This window comes from Lissotriton helveticus, chromosome 9, assembly GCF_964261635.1.
Source record: "Lissotriton helveticus chromosome 9, aLisHel1.1, whole genome shotgun sequence".
In the NCBI taxonomy this organism is placed as follows: domain Eukaryota; kingdom Metazoa; phylum Chordata; class Amphibia; order Caudata; family Salamandridae; genus Lissotriton; species Lissotriton helveticus.
In genome coordinates, this window is record NC_136070.1 from 965,492,133 (window position 1) to 965,510,974 (window position 18,842).

Sequence of the window (18,842 nt, forward strand, 5' to 3'; positions counted from 1 at the left end):
GCAATTTTTACCGAATCTCAAATAAATAGCGAGTTCCAAAGTGCATTTTCGCAATTCCCATTGATTCCTATGGGCCGAAAGGCCCATAGGAGTCAATGGGAAGGCATTTAAGAATTCGCAATTTGTTGATGCATTCCATGGGTGCAGGGGGGCCAAAAGACCCCCCCCTGCACCCCTGAAATGTATTTTAAAGTGCATGTTTCACACACACATGTCCTAAGGACATGTGTATCTGTAACATGACAGTTTAAAAAATGCATTTTTTTCCTTTTTGAAAGATTTTTGCAAATTAACACGAGGGTCAACCTCGTGTTAATTTGCACTTCCTATTTCTTAATTCGCTTTTTTTTTTAAATTGATGCATTGCATTTAAGGAATCGCACAAATGCGATTCCTTAAATGCACTCGCATTTTTTAGAAATGCAAAAAATGCGAATTAAGAAAAAATGTTTGATGCATACCAAAAATGGTTTTTGCATTCGCAAACGGCCGATTTTTCCGATTCGCACCGTTTGCGAATGCAAAAACCAATGATGCATGTGCCCGTATATGATTTAAATTCTTTATGTTGCTTCATTCTCACTGTAAATTTGTCCTTATTATGTCTCAATTTCACTGCACCTTCACTTAAAATCGTTTTTCCCTCAAATTATCTTTTTGTACCTTATTTTTATTTTTAGCATTATCTGTACCCTTATAAGAAACATTTACGATTTAATAACATAAGTTATACAACAATTTGGTACATTATTAAATCATAGCTATATAAACCACTCACCGCATTAAAACTAACTCATCCAAACATTTTATAATTAACATGAAACCCCAATACTTATCTGCTCAGAAAAAGCAAATAAGAGAGGAAGAGAATGGAGTTGGTGGGACTTGTATGTAGTGTTATTGTTCTATATGATTATGACTTCATGTTGTGTTCTAACTTAATAGCATAGCATAGTGCTAGCGTCCTGTCTTGACATAAAATCTGAAAAAGGGATTTTCTCTGGTTGTTCCGTGTCCAAGGATTATCACTACAGATGTCAGTCTGAAGGGATGGGGACCCTTTTCAGAGACTCACTCAGCCCATGGGCGTTAGGATTCGGAGGAGAAAAAGACTGTTTGAATTGGAGAGAACTGGCAGCAATATTCAGGGCTCACCAAGCTTTTCTCTCGCTGGTTTACAACTAGGCAATAAGGATAAAGACAGACAATCAGGTGGCCAAAGCATAGATAAATCACCAAGGGGTACCACAAGTTCAGGCCCTAGCAGCATTCGTCCAGGAAATAAGCAGGGTCCAATCTCTCTCTCTTTGGAAGCGATTTATCTTCCGTGGATGGAGAATGGGTTTATAGATCAATTCAGCAGACTTTCCTTCCTCACTTATGATGAGTCTCACTCCAGTAATTTTCCATCTGCTCAGTAAGAAATCTGGGGTTCCTTGGATAGACATGTTTGCCATGGAACAGAATTCTCAGCTTTTCAGCTTCCCAGATTCTGAACCTTGAGTCCTTCACAGAAAGCTTGGGATGAAGATGCTCTCTCAGTTCTTTTGCCAAACCCCCTGATTTATGCCTTCCCTCCCGTCCCTTTAATCCCCAAGGTTTTTAGGAAGATCATTCAGGAGAGGGCCAATGTTCTTTTTGTAGCCATTCATTGGCCTTGAAGGTCGCAGTATCCCAGCCTCCTCAAACTAGCACTAGCGAATTATTGGATATTTCCAACCTCTCTTTCTCCATTATGCGTTTCCCTCCTTACAGAAGTCTCTCTGGTGAAGCTCAGACTAGTGACCTGGAACTTGAGAGGTTGAGACCAACTAGGTTGGATTGTTCGGTAGAGGTGGCTTCTACCAATTCAGCAGTCCAAAAGGCCTTGTGCGCCTAAAGGTTACTCCGGTAGTTGGGAAAAATGTGAAGTATGGTGTAGTTCAAGAAGACTTTCTCCTGTCCTCCTACCCTCATTTTAGAATTCTTGAGCGATGTTTTTTACTTGGACTACTTGCAGTTTCCAGCCTGCATAGTCAATGGGCTGCTACGAGGGCTTTCAAGGACTCTGGGATTCTAGAGATTGAAAGCCTGGTTGTTCAATTGCTCAAAGGTTTTGAAAATAAGAGGCAGGTAATTCACTCTTCCTTTCCAAGTTGGAATCTCCAGTGAGTCCTTAACGTTCTTCAGAGTGCCCCTTTGAGCCACTAGTCCCAGCCCATTTGACATTTTTGACACTCAAGGTGTTTTTTATAGTGGCTATTAAGTTGGGCAGACGGTTAGGGGAGACTGGGGATTTTCTGGTGGAGGAACCATACCGCAAGTTCTTTCTAGACAAGGTAGTGCTCAGAACTGACCCAGCTTTTCTTCCAAAAGTGGTTTCATCTTTTCATTTAAAAGAAAATTCTGTTTTGCATATTTTTTTCCCAAACATTCTTTAAACAAAGAGAATTGTCTACATCAATTACATTTTCACAGAGCTTTATCCATTTACAAGGTTCATTCAGTAGCTGAGTGTAGAAAGGTTCAGTTTCTTTTTGTAACTGTTATAACTGGTAATAGGGGTCTTCAAACTCTTCCACGTTGATATGGTGGGTTAAGCAAACAGTGGTGCTGGCTTATCATTCCTGTGATGCCTCCCCTTCAGGCCCAGTTAAGAGGAAATTTACTAGGGTCATGGTGGATTAATGGGCAGCATACAAGGGTGTGCCACTCAAGGACATTTGCAATGTAGCTACTTGGACCTCTCCAAATAAATTTGTATCACCTATAGACTCCAGTTAGGAAGGTCTAGCTCCACTGCTTTTGGTTCAGAGGTTCTTTCAGCAGTGTTGGATTGAATACATACACTGGGTTTGGCATATGATATGTCTCTGGTATTCTTTCTTCTTTGTATGGTCGTATAAGGGAGGATGGCTTAGGTATATCCTTATTCATAAGGCTGAGACGAGAAGACAGATGAGGAGGTAATGTTCTGATTACATTTTGGTAATCTTCATGACTCCGACTCATAGTCTTCTTCATCACAGTCTTACATTTCCTCCCTCCCCTCCAAGTACTTATGCGGTCATATTTGATTTTGTTTTTATCATGCAGCTTGGGGGGCAGGATATGAGGAAGGGTTAGTCCTTCTTTTATCTTAACATTAATATTAAAGGGGACTCTTTCACCCTGAGGTGGGTAAAATTGTGTGGTTTCTATTATTTTGGTTAGTCTACGTTGGAGGCGGAGCCTCAATAGCAGTGGCGGCTGGTGACATTTGAAAGTAATTAGGCGTAAAAGTTCGGGATGAGTGCCCTATGGAGATGGAGCGTAGCGAACGAGGCTGACCGTCGTAAGAGGCACATGGAGCTTCAGCCTAAGGTAGCTCCTGCTCCTTCTCTGCTCCTCAAAGCTCCTGGTGATGGAAGACTATGCTAAAGGTAGTGGAGAGGGATAACGAACAGCAAGGTAAAGGTAAACCACGCTAATGGCAGCTGTAACAGAAGGCACAGTATGGTGGTGCAAATCCGTGCAGAAATGTAACAGAAGGCACAGTATAGTGATGAAGACCATGCTAAACGCAGCTGTGAGGGATACAGTGCAGTATAGGCTCTCTCTCCCTCCTATCTTCATCTGTCTGCAGCCCCCGGATGCCTCAGGTCAACCATCGCCCGCTGAGCCTCTGAATGTACTAGTGCTTGCCAACCATATATTATAGAGTCAGGGATGCCTAGATTCCGAACAAAACAAAAATAGCACATCTGTATGGTAAAGAAAGGCAACAAAGTCAATAGGTCTGGCTTCTGTATACTCGAATAGGCTTTACCTAGATTTAGTTACAGGGACCACAGCAGCAGGCAAAGCTTGGCCAACAGCAAGGAACAGTGCAAGCAGACGCCATTGTGCAAGCTTCTCTCGCTCTTTCTCTCTCATACACACACACACACACACATAAACATACAACAGGTATAGCATATTCTTCCCTAACACATAGATCGGAGTTACACACACACTACAAGTGACCTGAATTCTTAACAGCAGAAGTGCCTGCAGTAGCAGTAAGGGTGTGCCATAGGGCTCTGACAATATACCATATTGTCTTGTGGTACTCTAAGTAATATCATGATTGTGAACCCAAAATCATAGGTCCCATTAAGTGCCTGTCACATCTATATTCTAACAGTCAGATCAATGTACCTCGAACGATAAATACGTGGCAAACATATTGGATATTCCGAAAAATGGGCGTGAGGCTATGGCAGTAATATTGAATGTTCAAGACATATATCCAAAAGTCTTTCGAGAGGCTATTGCAGAACTCTGAAAAGCCTAATTTTTCAAGCGTCAAAGGTTGCTAATTACTTGTCAGTGACATGTCTATTGATTTGTCTTCCCTGCCTTGATGATCGTTTTCAATCCGATTTCATATTTTTCAAGTATACTTGGGACATTCCTGAGGCTGTCTTAAGGTGGATTTAAACCCCCCTCGCCGCTCCAGGCCTACACTATTATCTGCTGTGAGCCTTTGAAGCATTCATCTCAAGAAATTTGAATGACTATTAAACTAAGGCTTGGCGTTTCCTAACAACCATTCAGAAGGTGTTAGCTCAGCTTCGAACCATTTCGAAGACATCTTGGACTTCTAATTGTTTATTAGTGTGACATTGTGAAATGAACAACGATTTACTATTTTATATTGCTGCAGAGTTTGAATATTGCAAATGTGAAAGATGCACAGTGGAGGTGTTTTTAAAAAAAATCAAAATCTATTTTAATGGGGAAGGGTCCTGAGCTGTGTAATATAGCATACAACAATGTCTCAAACAAGGGTATTATTCAATGTACAGGTATACATGGCAAATTTAATTGCAGCATTTTGCCATGTATATTTGTACATTGAATAATACGCTTGTTTGAGACATTGTTGTGTGTTATTAACTCTTGACCCAGTCTCCCTGTGGTTTATGGGCTACCTTCTGTAGTCTGATACTGCTTGTGTAATAAAGCACAGAACAAAATTAATGTAAAACGTAGGGCCATATTATCAAGCAAGGGCGATACATTATCGCTGCTTTTATCGGCAGGAAACTGCAGCTAAAGCGGCGATAATGGGCTTAATAATATGCCCTTGTGAATTCCCATAGAAGCCCATGTCGTGGTGTTAACATGGGCTTCTATGGGAATTCACAAGGGCATATTATCAATCCCATTATCGCCGTTTTAGCGGCAATTTCCTGCCGATAAAAGCGGCGATAATGTATCGCCCTTACTTGATAATATGGCCCCAGATTACTTCAAATGGGTGGGCGTTAGTTCAGCTTGCAGTGGCCAATTCGTTATAAAAAACGTTCTAAAATATGTTTGCGACATTCATTTGCCTGGGGCTGGAAACTGCACCGGATTGCGTAATGACCTCTTCTACCTATTTGGTAGCGCATAAAATATCCCAGAATGCTTTTTCCACAAAAAAATGTACTTGCTTCAGCGCAACTGATGGCGGCTTGAACTTCTGCGCAACATTCGGATTCAAGTGCTCCCGGTGGGTTTTTAAACACAGAAACATCATCACGCTCTAGTTTATGGACTTGTATTACTGGGAAGGGAAACCAAAGGAGGTGTTTGGAAGGAAAGTCTACAATTGCAACATTTGCGGCTTCAAAAATAGCTGTGGCATTAATATATGAATTCACCAAATGATTCTATTCTTTTTCTAACAAAATACGTGAGAAGCAATCCTGGGGCTGGGAACCACTTTTGCCAAGTGAACTCAAAGCCTTGCAGCCACAGTGACTGCAAAATTAAACCAAACTAAGAAAACACAATTTTTTTTTTTTATAGAATTTTATTTGGAAAACCTCAGACATAGCACTTCAGACAATACAGATGTGGGCCTACAACCTTCAGGCCGGCCGAGAGATAGATCAAAACCATTACATAGCAAAATAACACAGTTCCGCATCTCCCGGTCTGGGGCCACACTAAAGCAATAAAATCGAATTAGTCCAGAAGCGCGTGCATTCAATATCAGGATAGAAGAGGGTTCCATTTTATAATAGGGAAGAAGGATCTGAGCATGCAATTACACAGGATACGGTTAGAGCCATTCGCGGAGCGGGATAGTCGCTGACAATACTAACAGGAAAGCAAGGTCGCCACCAAAACGTGCTACTCAGAAGGTATCAGCATACAATCAATACACGCCAGGCTCGATGTCTACCCACGTGGTAAAGGAACATTATAATGGAATGTACTATACCTACTAAAATCCCAGCCCCAGAAAAGAACAAGACCAGATCCCCCCATGCAAGAAGAAGTGAGAAAAAAGAGAAGAAAGAGCAAAAATCAAGAAAGAATAAGGGCCATAGAACAAAAGAGAAAGAAAACAAACCCCATCCCCCAACCCCCACCCCGCATACCAGCAGAAGGCTACGGCCAACCCCCCCCTATAGGCATGCCTGTCGTCCCACCCAAGAAACCCCAGTTACAAAAAGAAAGTGGGGGGGAGGACCCTTGCACCCGACCCCGACCGCCCCTCCCCCCACCCCTCCGCATCCCAAGAGAAAATGGAGGCTCCCCGAAAAAGGAGGCAACTATCATCGTATGTCCATCACCCACCCCCACCACCACAATAATAAGCAAAGTCTTGCGTCATCACCAGAGTCAACAGGTCCAAAAAACAATTATTCGGTGTTCACCCCTGGCCAGTCCGAGCAAAAAGAGGCAAACAATCTAGTCCAGCGAGTCCACAGGCAGGCAACTCCAGCGACCAAGACCTCTTCTCAGGAACAACCCAGTCCAATAGTGAAAGGGTGCGGCCATGTCCTTCGGTTGCTAGCACATCTGTCAGAGACCCAACGTGAGTGTCGGTAACGCAAATCCGGTCGGTGGGCTCACTGTCCTCGAATAACAACCCTATGTGCCCAGGGGGGTCCGAGGTAATAAACAACCGAGCCTGGACGAGTGATCGATCCTCCACATTATCACCCGTGCCCCCAAGCCCAATATTGGGAACAATTGAAAGTAGCGAATCGTGGAGGGGCAACAGCATACAATCCAGGGAGGAATGAAGATCCCGGAGAGCCAAAAGGATATCCCCCAGTGTGTACGCCCCGTCGGCAACTTCGTCGGCTACAATGTTTCTGGCCCCCGGGGACTCTCCAGGCGAATCGACAAACATAGTATCAGGCAGCCGGAATACAGTATCACCAGGTAGTCTGTGTTGGGGTCGGGGTGGAGTTATTGAGACTCAACAAAAATGTAGCAGCACCAACCTCAACCCCGCCATACCTGGGGTGGCCCACAACCCAATATCAGCCGCCGCCGGTGGATTTTCTCACCGAAAGTCAGGTTACTCCGGGGATCCCACAGCAGAAGATCAATGCGGGCAGTACAATTATCGTCTGGACTCGGAATCTTGGGCGTGGAGAAAAGCGGCCAGATGTGTGCAGCGAGGGATCGAGCACTTGCACCGCACTCCAGCAGCGTCAGCCAGCAAAATCACTCGAGTCGCGATCCCCGGGGGGGAAGAGGAGGGGCCACCGGTCATCACCACTCGACCGCGGCCGCTGTTGTTCAACTCAACCCCAGCCATGTCACAACTCGAGGTCCCGGCTCACAGCCCTCACAGGCCTGGATCTTCGCGACGGTGTTTCTCGGTCATCCGAGGAGATAGCAAGCCCGGAGTTGCACGACCGGGCACCGCGCCACTTCAGACGCGTGAGGGTATGGTATGGACACAGGATCAGTTGCAGGATGCCAGGGAGGGAGAGGGCGAACGGCGGAGCCGGGTTTCTACGCTGCCATTTTGGATGTCGTCTTGGCTCCTCCTCAAGAAAACACAATTAACATTTATCTGCCACCAGAAAAGCGATAATAAAAACGGCAGCCGGCGTGAAAAGAGTTTGGCATGTTTGTAATTTTATTTACTCGTGGCCTTTTACTTTATAATAAACTCCGACCGGACAAATCTTTTTAATGTGCAGTCGTGGCCGGCAAGAGGTAGGGGTTGGGGGATGATTTTGTGTGGGGGGGGACGATAATTAAAATAAAAAAATGTACCTTCCGATCAGGCACCGCCACCTCAGCTCCTGCTGCTCCTGGCCGTGTTTTACCTAGGCAGCCCCCCTCCCTAAGCCAATCACAGCGCTGAAATGGCAGCATTGTGATTGGTGCGTTGCAGCAGAGAACACCCCAGCCGGGCGCCTATGGGGGGGCCATTTTCTCTATGTAGGCTGCATGCAGCGTACATAGAGAAAATGTAGAGTCCGCATGGCTGGTTTGGATGGCCCCAGAGGGCCGATCAAACAGTCAGGGCCCACAATAGTGGGCAAGCCACTGCCCCCTGCCCTCGAGCATGATCGCCCGCCCCCAACCAGGCACTTCTGCTTTCTCGCAGTGCGAGAAGCAGAAACAAAAAATGGTAGTTTTACCATTTTATGTTTCTATTTCTCGCACTGCGAGAAAGCAATGGGGCGATGCCCCCACACCCCAATGGAGGAGCCACCACTGTTCAAGGACTGTGACCTGGAAGACTATAATTCAGAGCAAAGAAGATTACCAGTAAGTAATCTGAGCATTACACATGGTCACATACATTTTTTTATTCATGTGAAGATTAAGCAAACTGCCCAGAATCACATGAGCCAATACTGACACTCGAACAGCGTTCCCCACTTCCAAAGTTGGCAGATCTGGCCGGAGCGCCACACCCTACCCCTGCCACCTCTTATCCTCCATTCCTCCACCACTCCCACATGTAGTGAGCCACCCGGCCCCTACAATAAGTTGTATCGCATTCACCCTCCTGGGATGGGCTCGAACCAGGGGCTATAAATAAATAGTGAGGTCAGCGCTTGTGGCTGGCGGCACGAACCAAGATTGTGAGTGGACGTCCCTTATTGTGTGTGCCCCCCAGTAAGTATAGGCCTTACATATTTGCCCCCATATCTCTGGTCCCCCATCCCCTAACACTGGTGACGAGGCGGACAAAGACCATTGTGCACACAGCAGTATTCTACCGTGCTGTGGTCCTGTGGCAAGAGGCGGTATCAAGCCATTCCGGTGTGGGCCCGGCGCATACTGTGGTGAGCGCAGGTCTGTTGTCGGAGTGCGGCCCTGAGGCGAGGGAGCTGCGCAGCGGAAAGCCAGAAGAGCAGGCACTCGGTGAGTGAGAGCACTTCGACGCCGTTGATACGCTAGTTGGGGAGCAAGCGCAAGGGCTCGACCAGGCCTCTGCGCACTGTGGAGGATTAGCATGCTGAAGAGAGGCGCGGCCTGCCTGTGCACGCTGGGAGGTCAAGTGAGGTTCCTGCCTTTCAGCGTGTGGCCGGAGCGGCGCGTCTGGCAGAGAGGGAGCACCTGCTGTCTGATGAGAGAAACAAGACCTAGGAGCTTACTGCTGGCAGTGAGCTAAGAGGAAACCTGGCCTGATTCACCACGTGGGGAGATCCTGGAAAAGGCGTGCAGTGAGTGCGAGGGTGCAGCCTACCACCACTCCACGTGAAGGGGTGCAAGAGTGAGTGCAGCAGACACAGCCAGGGCACAACTAGGGACAACACTTGTTCCCCCATATAAGGGTCAGCAGGGACACCTCTGCTATCACTTACATTGAGAACAGGAGGGTATAAGAAAGGCAAGATGTCCCAGCAAGCGGAGGGAGGTGATCCAGCGGCGGTAGAACAAGGTCCGAGTACCACATTGAAGGCACTACCACAGTTCAGCCAATTGGCAGATCCGGCCACGGCTGCACCCAGATGGCGCAAATGGATTGGCCAGTTGAATAATTACTTTATTGCTGTGAGAGAAACTAATGGTGCTGTCAAGAAATCCACCATGCTACAAATGGGGGGAGACAAACTATATGAACTGTTTCTAGACCTACTTGATACTGGGGATATGAATGACTACGTCAAAGCAGTGAGAGCATTAGACCGGTACTCCAACACAACAAGTCAATACTGACTTTGAGCACTTCAAATTGCGCCAAGCCAGGCAAAGAAAAGAAGAGTTGGTGGACATGTTTTTCGCGAGATTGCGCAAACTGGCTAGTTCATGCACAGGTATTGCTAAACAGTTAGAGATCAGAGCTCAACTCATCCAAGGCTGCAAGTCGTCGGACCTGTGGAAGCTGATCCCATGGCAGCCGGGAATACTAGTCCTAGGAAGGTCTCACGATCTGGCGGATGCACGAGCCGGAGAGATGGAGTCACTCTGGCAAGAAGAGCAGCAGGAGGAGCACAAGGGCATACGGCTGCAGTAAAAGAAGAGCGGGTGGACGCTATCAGGATGACACCCGGCAGAGGAAGAGGGAGCATGCCTGGATGCTCAGCAGGTCATTGCTGCGGAAATTGTTCGTTTGACAGTCATCGGCAGAGAGGGTGTCCTGCGCAAGGGAAACCGTGTCTCAAGTGCGGGAAGTTTGGGCATTTTGCGAAGGTGTGTATGAGCGCGTCAAGGCCGCCAGATCAAGGAAGCAAGCCAAGAAAGCCAGGGATGCCCAGACAGATGGTCCACGCAGCGGAAGTTGTGGAGGACGTGGAAGGTCGATTCCAGAGCATGAGGATAACCGAGGATGATGAGGAGGATGAGGTGTTCGTGATATCACACACTGGCTGGACTACCTCCAGGAAGAGACCCCCGCCGATGTGTCTGTTTGGTATAGGGGAGAACAAAATCACGCTGTTGATAAACACGGGGGCCTCAGTGAAAATTCTCAATGCAGCTTAATATGACCTACTCCAAACTAAACAGTTACAGCGCACAAGAGCCTAAATCTACACCTATGGAGGAGATACCCCCATTCCCAGTCAAGGGGTGATCGAAGTGGAAGTCATGCATGGAGATCGATCACCCCTGACCAGTTTTCACATAATGAAAGACAGTGCAGGCACCTTGGTGGCTGTCAGTCCACAGAGGACTTAGGTTTAGTGATGTTTGCGAGACAAATACACCAATTCCATGCTGACAAGATCACAGAAGTATCCCCCAGCCTCTTCGAGGGATTAGGATGTCTAAGAGGGGTCAAAGTGAAACTGTACATAGACAAAACAATCAAACCTGTGGCATTGAGGCACCAGAGACTGCCATTTCACCTATGGCCGCTAGTGGAGGCTGAATTGGAAAAACTGGACAGAATGGGGGTGATCGAGAAACTGTCTGGGCCCACCACCTAAACCAAAGCAACTAGGGGCAATAAGACTATGCGCCTGCCGAACACTGCTATTGAAACAACATATTACTCCTAAAATCAATGAGATAGTTGCAGACATTAACGGAGCGCAGTGGTTCTCCAAAGTTGACCTCAATTCAGGGTACCACCAATTACTGCTCGACAAGTCCAGTCATTATATCACCACATTCTCAACCCATGTGGGATTACGGCGGGTCAAAAGACTCCGTTTTGGAGTGTCCTCTGCGGCGGAGGTATTCCAGGATGCGATCCGAGGTGTGCTATCTGGTCTCATGGGAGTGATAAATGTGAGTGATGACATGCTAATGTTCTCCAAGTCCCTCGAGGAACACCATGAGAGGGAGAGGGACACTCTCCAATGGCTGGTGGAGCCAGGGCTGACGCTAAACATACTCCCGTTCTCTCACTCTGTTTCCTCAGGATCTCTCTCTCCAAATTGTATTTGCTTTTATCTCTGTCACATCTCAGGCTCTGTCAAGTTCCTCTGTTAACACAACTGCTTCACTGCAGCTCACTCCTAAACCTTTACCTAGACATCCTAGGCCCGATTCACTGAACTAATGAGACAAAATCCTAAACTTACTACCTTTGGTATTCACAGAAGGCACTTACTACTTTTGATATTCACAGAATGCACTTACTACTTTTGGTATTCACAAAAGGCATTTATTAGTACTAACGTTAGTTTACTACTACTAAATGCCTTCTGTGAATACCAAAAGTAGCAAGTTTAGGATTTAGTCACAGATTAGTTCTGTGAATCAGGCCCCCAGAGAGCAAGTAGTATACTCTATTTAAAAGATCCTCCCCTTGTTATTATTATTATTAGTAGTAGTAGCAGTAATAGTAGCAGTAGCATGGTAGTAATAATAGTAACAATACTCATGCTAGTCTTCATCATCGCTGTTTCCTGCTCTGATGTCTCACGTGTGCCACTCTGGGCGTGTTGACAGTTCTCAGTGAATATCTTCCCTGCTCTCTGAGAGGAATCTTTGGCCTCGTCACAGATCTTGGCACACTTAGTGCTAGTGTGTCCTCATGGCAGTTAATGCGGAAATGCATCGGATGTAGCGCATCATTTGCTGGAGGTAGAGGGCCCTCTTTGGATGTCTGCCAGCCTCCCCCATTGTGCTTATGGTAAATCAGTCTGTGATTTCCTCTTTCACTCCCCGTTTCCCAGACACCGCTTGTTAGCCACCCACTCGCATCCTTTCCCTGCTCTCGCTGTCTCTTTCTTTCATTATCGCACATTGGTTCTCCCTGTTTGTTCTGTCTCCTTTCGCTGGTCGTCTCTCTTCTCAGATGCTTTCATCAGACACTCTCCAATGTGCTTTCTGACATTCAGTTCGTCCTAGTTTCTGAATGCTTTCTTTCTTTCTTTCTCTCTCTTTCTTTCTTTAGTTTCTTTCCTTCTTTCGTTTTTTTCCTTCTTTTTTCCTTCTTTCTCTTCCTCTTTTGCTATTTCTTTCTCTTCCTCTTTTACTCCCTTTTTCTCTTCCTCTTTTGTTCTCCCTCTCTTTTGTTATCTCTTTCTTTTTTCTTTGTTTGTTTGTTTCTTTCTCTTTCCCTTTCCTCTCTTTAATCATCAGCCACTCACAATCTCTCTCTCCTCTTTTCTTCTCAATCTCTCTCCTTATTTCTTCAGTTTTCCTACTTTTTTCTTCTCACTAGTCTTTTACCTCCTTCCTATCTCCTACCTTCATTTCATTAGTGCAGCAGGGATTCCCTTTAGTAAATGTTGTAAACACTTGCTTTCTGGAGAGCACAGGTAGGCAAGAAAATTCATAGAGAGAGCTGAGCTAAAGCCAAGCCGGGGGACCGATTTGGGGCTAATAGGCAGAGCACGACAAAGCTACTGAAAGATTTATTCAAGAGTTAAATAATAATCCTAGGTCAGTAAGAGACCCACCACTGTCTCTAAACTGTCTTACTACTGATCAATCCATGGGTTTACCACCTATCTAAGCACATACCATATACACAGCATTCATACACTGGCCCTGGCAAATCAACATTGTCCCTACTTCTGGACAGGTCAGCTGCACTGTCATCATTAGCAGCATTTCCGCAAGAAACAACAGCCATGCAACTCACACTGTAGGGTGCCACTGTCCCTAATGTTTCTGACTGTGACCACTGCCCCTAAGTGGAAAAACAGAGCTGGCGTTGCTGTCTTACACTGGATCATCTAGCAGAAGGGAGTGACTAACATTATGTGCATGCCAACAACCTTAAATCTACATTTTTTTTTTTAGCCACCCTCAAATAAACAAACGCAAGAGGCCAGAACAAATCTCCCTTTCGCAACATGTTTTAGAGCTTCTACAGATATCTAGTGCTAGCATCAGTACTAGGGGTATTCGTGTAGTTGATTTTTTTGGGAAAAATCTCCCAAGTGCAAAACCTGCATTTAGAGCTACATTTGAATGCTAAATGTATCCTTCTGTCCATTATGGACATAAGGACGGATTTTGCACTGAAAAATAGTGCAAAGAGCAAAAGCACAGCAAAACAGCTGCCTATCGCATTCTGGTAGTCAGCATTGTTCCCATGTGGTCACGCTATTCTTTTGCAGCATATGGCATTTGGGGGCATATTATCGCTGGCGGTGCTTAGCAATAATGATATCATCGCAGGCTATCTCTGGTTTTTATCACCCTGGTAGCGCGTAATTAACAACGCGTTACTCCAGGGCGATAAAAATTCCAGAGATAGCGAGGTTATCGCCCTTTTGCAGGGAACATCGCTGGTTGTCCAGCGATGTTCCATGCAAAAGGGCGATAACCTTGCTGATACGACCCACAGGGTCATATCAGCATAATCCACCCCCTATGTTAGGGATGGCTAAGACAGGATTTTTGCAGACGTTAGATTTTGGCAAAAACAATGTGTGCTAAAATCATGTGGGCTGCCTTGTAAATATTGCGATGTAAACATCAGCGATATTTGCAAGGTAGTCCATCTGGGGTACGCCCAGTAACGTCCACTTTGCATCTCATTGGATGTGCAAAGGGAGGCGTTGGGAAAAAGGGTGCTAACATGCGATTATGCATGTTAGCACCCTCTTGTAAATAGGGCGCTGGTTTTATCTCCGCTTTTTTGGCTTTGTAAGCCAAAAAAGCAGAGATAAACCCCCTGTAAATATGCCCCATAGTTACCTGATGTAGTGTAATAGCATCATTTTGGGAATTTCGAGCAACAAGCGTAACATTAAATTACTAATTTTAGACGGCATAACTGAAATTTCACCAGAGCCTAATCAGGACCAATTCCGGGGTGTCAATCTAACCTGAAAACCCCATAGGTTAGTTCAGTATATTTATTAAAAGACTCTCCTAGCTCATAATGTCCAATTTTTGTTGCCTTTAGCCGTCATATAAAAATAATATGTAAACCATGGGGTTTAGTATTAAAAAAGCAACCAATTCATGTACACTTACTAAAAAATAAAGGAAAAGTTGGAGACAGGCATACAACAAAAAATGCTCAATGCCAATCGCTCTGATTAAAGCAGGGGATTGATTGTTCAAGTAAATTCCCCAAAGTTTGCCCAGTATTTCTAAAAGCCAACCCACCCTTCTCATTCCAATCATTCTCAAAAAAACTTGACACCCATGAAAATTGAGAGTCCTCAAAAGACCAACAGGCAAGAAGCAGTCCAGGATCAAAAAGCAGGCCTGGTAAAAACGTCTCCTGCTGTGCAGCCTGTCATACATAAGATTCACAGAATTAATTCCTTATTAACACTGGTGTTCCATGTCACCTGCCCTCCTTTAAGCAGCTAGGTCCTGCTTGTACTTCTCTTAATGAGAATAAAGAATGCAATTTTGACCAACTGCATGTAAAACAACGCCCGCACCCGAAGAATCTCTGCCCAACGGGTACTCCGAGGGATCGCCCAAAACCAGATGGTCTAGTGTATTGTGGGAACTGTAGTCCTGCCTTCCACACAGTTACAGGCAGCTGTCATGTTCTCTGGGGCCACCAGATGTCCAAGTACCCTTTTCCAAGGATTACCACTTGTTGGTCGCGAGTCCGGCAACCGAGCTCTGCACCCGACACTGCACATAGAGGGAACTCCATCCGACCTTAGACCGACGACAGCAGTGACCCCGTTGTTGTGTTTTTTTATCTTGTTCCCACAGCACCATATAAGCGTTAAAAGCAGCTCTCCCGCGGCTTCCGTTCAGCACATGGGACAGCCAGGTCAATTCTGCACTCGAGCTCCACGGGCCAAATTGACTGACTGTCGTGGCCTGGTCCAGGGAGCTGCATCACCTTTACCCTGCAAGGGTTCCACGTAACTTGCCTGTAGGTGACCGATTGTTACTAGTGGTTTTTACCATTGACCGCAATGATAAAGTTTCACTGCATTCTTTGACACTGATTTTATATAGCTGCTAAAATCGATAACTCTAGTTAAATGTATGTTATTTCATTTGTTTTGGTGTCTAAATTAAGATAAAAATACACTCGATTTTTATAAATTGGTGTCAGATTTCTATTGCGTCATGTCAATTACTTATTGTCAATGTGCGTCATGTCAATTAATTATTGTCAATGTTGGTACTCTGAAATGCTTACCACATGTTCCACTAGCAAAGTCTGACTGCTCTTTGCCGCCACTCTACCAGAACTGAGCCAAGAATTTATTAGTGCGAATCCAAGGACCATCTCTGGGTCGTAATCAGCATCACCTCATAATTTTCCACCTAGGCAGCAGACTCCACTACACTTTCAGAGTCATAACCCAAAAAATGTGGGGTGACCATACAAACAGGACACTTTTCTACAACCATACACAAGCATTTGTCCATTTGGAGATTTGACTAATTAATCTGTGTGCCAGCATGCAGTTTCAGAGAGCCACCGTATGCCACAAGAGTTTTAATTAAGAAACTATTTCGCCCCATTAACAAAAGTGCCAAAAACATATGGCAGCACTATGACTGAGAACTTAAAAATGCTAAAATGGACTGACAAACTGTAATACCTATTTGATAAAGCAAACTAATATTCCTATGGAACTTTCCATTTCTCAATTAGAAATGTGCCCAAGCTCAACCAACTGTATCAAACTTTGGTAAGATTATTCCTTGGAGCTCATAACGAAAGCACTGCCAACATTAAATCCAGATACAGCCTGCTGCACAGGGTAATCCTATTGGCAAGTCATGTTTCAGCATAGAGCTCAAAGAAGAAAAATGGTGTCTCCATAGAATGATTAGACAACAACTTAAAATCCTACAGATGACAACTCATTCTTAAGAGTTGAACACATGCAGAAAGCATACACGAAAGCAGTTTGAAATGCAAATAGCAAAGATAGGGCCAATCTATGTAATAAATGAATTAAACTTGCAATAAATGTAATCCCAGTTTATTTTGAGCAACTGTCAATGATTTGACTGACAACTATGTAATGATTCAAAACAGTATACCAGAGAACGATGCTGGATCACATTTCTAGAAGCTTTGTATGACTATAAGAATGTGTGTCTCTCATTTCAATCAAAATCACTTTGCACACTAGTAGAAACTTAAACTTTAAAAGGCATACATTGAGAGATGTCGGGGATTAGTAGCACACGAATAGCTTTAATAATGAAAAAGGTCATCAAGATAGTGCCCCAGGCCCAAATGGCCTATCTGCCGCTCTTTTTAAATAGAAATAAGATTACTGGGCTGCGGTGCTCACACCACTCTTCAGTGGAAGGCACAGATCCATTCTCCAACCAAATTACAAAAGGGGCAATCCTTCAAAGCCAGCAAATTATCGCTTAATAGCCCTTCTTGACCCTGAAGTAAAATATTTTGTAAATTGCATTTTGCAAGATCTCCAACTTTGGAATGCAGAACGAGATCATATTCTTTTGACAAAGTCAGGCTTTTATCCTGGTATCGATAGAGCACAATATCCTAACACTGCCCAGTCTCACCACAAGAACAATATAAACAAAATCATTATTTTATATCTGCTTTATTGATTTTAGAGCTGCGTTAAACAAAGTACGTTGGAAATTGCTCTTGAAAAAAAGAAATAAATGGAACATCAAGCAGCCATTGTTGAAAGCCTTTCAGCCACTCCATTTCCACACGAGTTCAGATCAAAATTGGGGAAAGGAAGTACTCTCCAGGAAACTTCCTACATCAAATGGCCTTAAGCAAGCATGTGTACTTGCACCCATCCTTTTTATTCTTTTCATTGCAGATTTACATGACAGACAATTAGGGGAGATGGTATAGCTGTTCGTTCTACATCGAAAACCATGAATTGGGAGAAGGTCATATCTAAAATGAAAATATAGAAATTTCACTGAGGGGGTTCAATTTGATTCAGAAATTCCACACAGTGCAGGTTATCTTTGGAATCCAAACACCTTCCTGTTTGCTCCCAACAGCCCTGCAGTTAAGCCAAAGACCACTGATGTGATGACAATATCTCATTTTAAGACACAACAAGGTGTTTTTCTGAATACAGTAAGATTAGACCAAAGTTTGCTCATTCCGAGTCTATGTAGCCATGTCTTCACATATTTGAGCCATGGTATGCCCACTTTACTGTTGAGTGCAACCATTTCAAGATATGGTTGTCTCATAGGGAGCGATGAGTTGTTAGACAAGACTTGGATCCAGTAGGCCAGGGGTCTAAATGCTGCCACATGTGCTAGAATTTTGAGCTCAAATCCAGGATTATGAGGATTAAGAGCACATTCCGAGGTAAATCAAGAATCGATCTCATAAAAATATTCTCTGGTTTTTCAACAGTCCCTATGTTGTTCAATCCCCAGATCATGTAGCCATAATGGGCGGATCTGAATTTCTTGGCCCGATAGATATAAATAACTGGAGCAACTGGCCCACAAATGGTTGTTTTCAATGTTTTGACCAAAGCAGAGCTTACATGCTGAAGTGTGAGCTGGCTCTCGGAAATTTGCGAAATCCAAGATAATGTATTTGCGATTTGCTTTACTTGTTCAAAAAAAAGTGTGACAATTTCACCAGGCCTCTAAATGACTTATGTTGAATAAACACCATAAATTTGGTCTTATTAACGTGTACCTCTAGACAAAGTTCCTCACAAGATGCTGTGAACCGATCCAGTACATTTTGTAGCCCTGTTGGAGTCTTGGATACAAGTAACTTGTTGTCAGCAAATAACAGAGACGCTACTGTGTTACCAGCAATCTTAGGGGGATCCTTATTGCATTCAACTAAGGGCTCAATTAGCATGTTAGTGTATAGGGTGAACAGAGTCTGTGTCAATACGCACCATTATCGCATCCCTCTGTTCACCCTTATATGCTCTGTAAGTTCAGCATTTTGTCCCCATCTTATTTAGGCATAATTGTCCATATTACTGTTAACAGGTAGTTAGGGACCCCTAACCGCTCCAGGGCTTCCCACATTTTTCTCTAGGGATGAGATCATATCCAGCATGTAGGTCTACAAACACAACGTATATGTGTACTCTTTTGATAACCACATATTTCCATATAATTGTTACAAACCTAAATAATTGATCAGTAGTGTTCATACTCTCTCTAAAGCCAGCCTGCAGGGGTGATAAGATCTGGCTCTCCCTTATCCAGTCCTGTAGCCTAACTAACAGGTGCCTGCAGAACAATTTTTGTGAAGCATCTATAAGGCTGATTGGCCTGTCGTTATCTGGTTCATTTTTATCTCCCTTCTT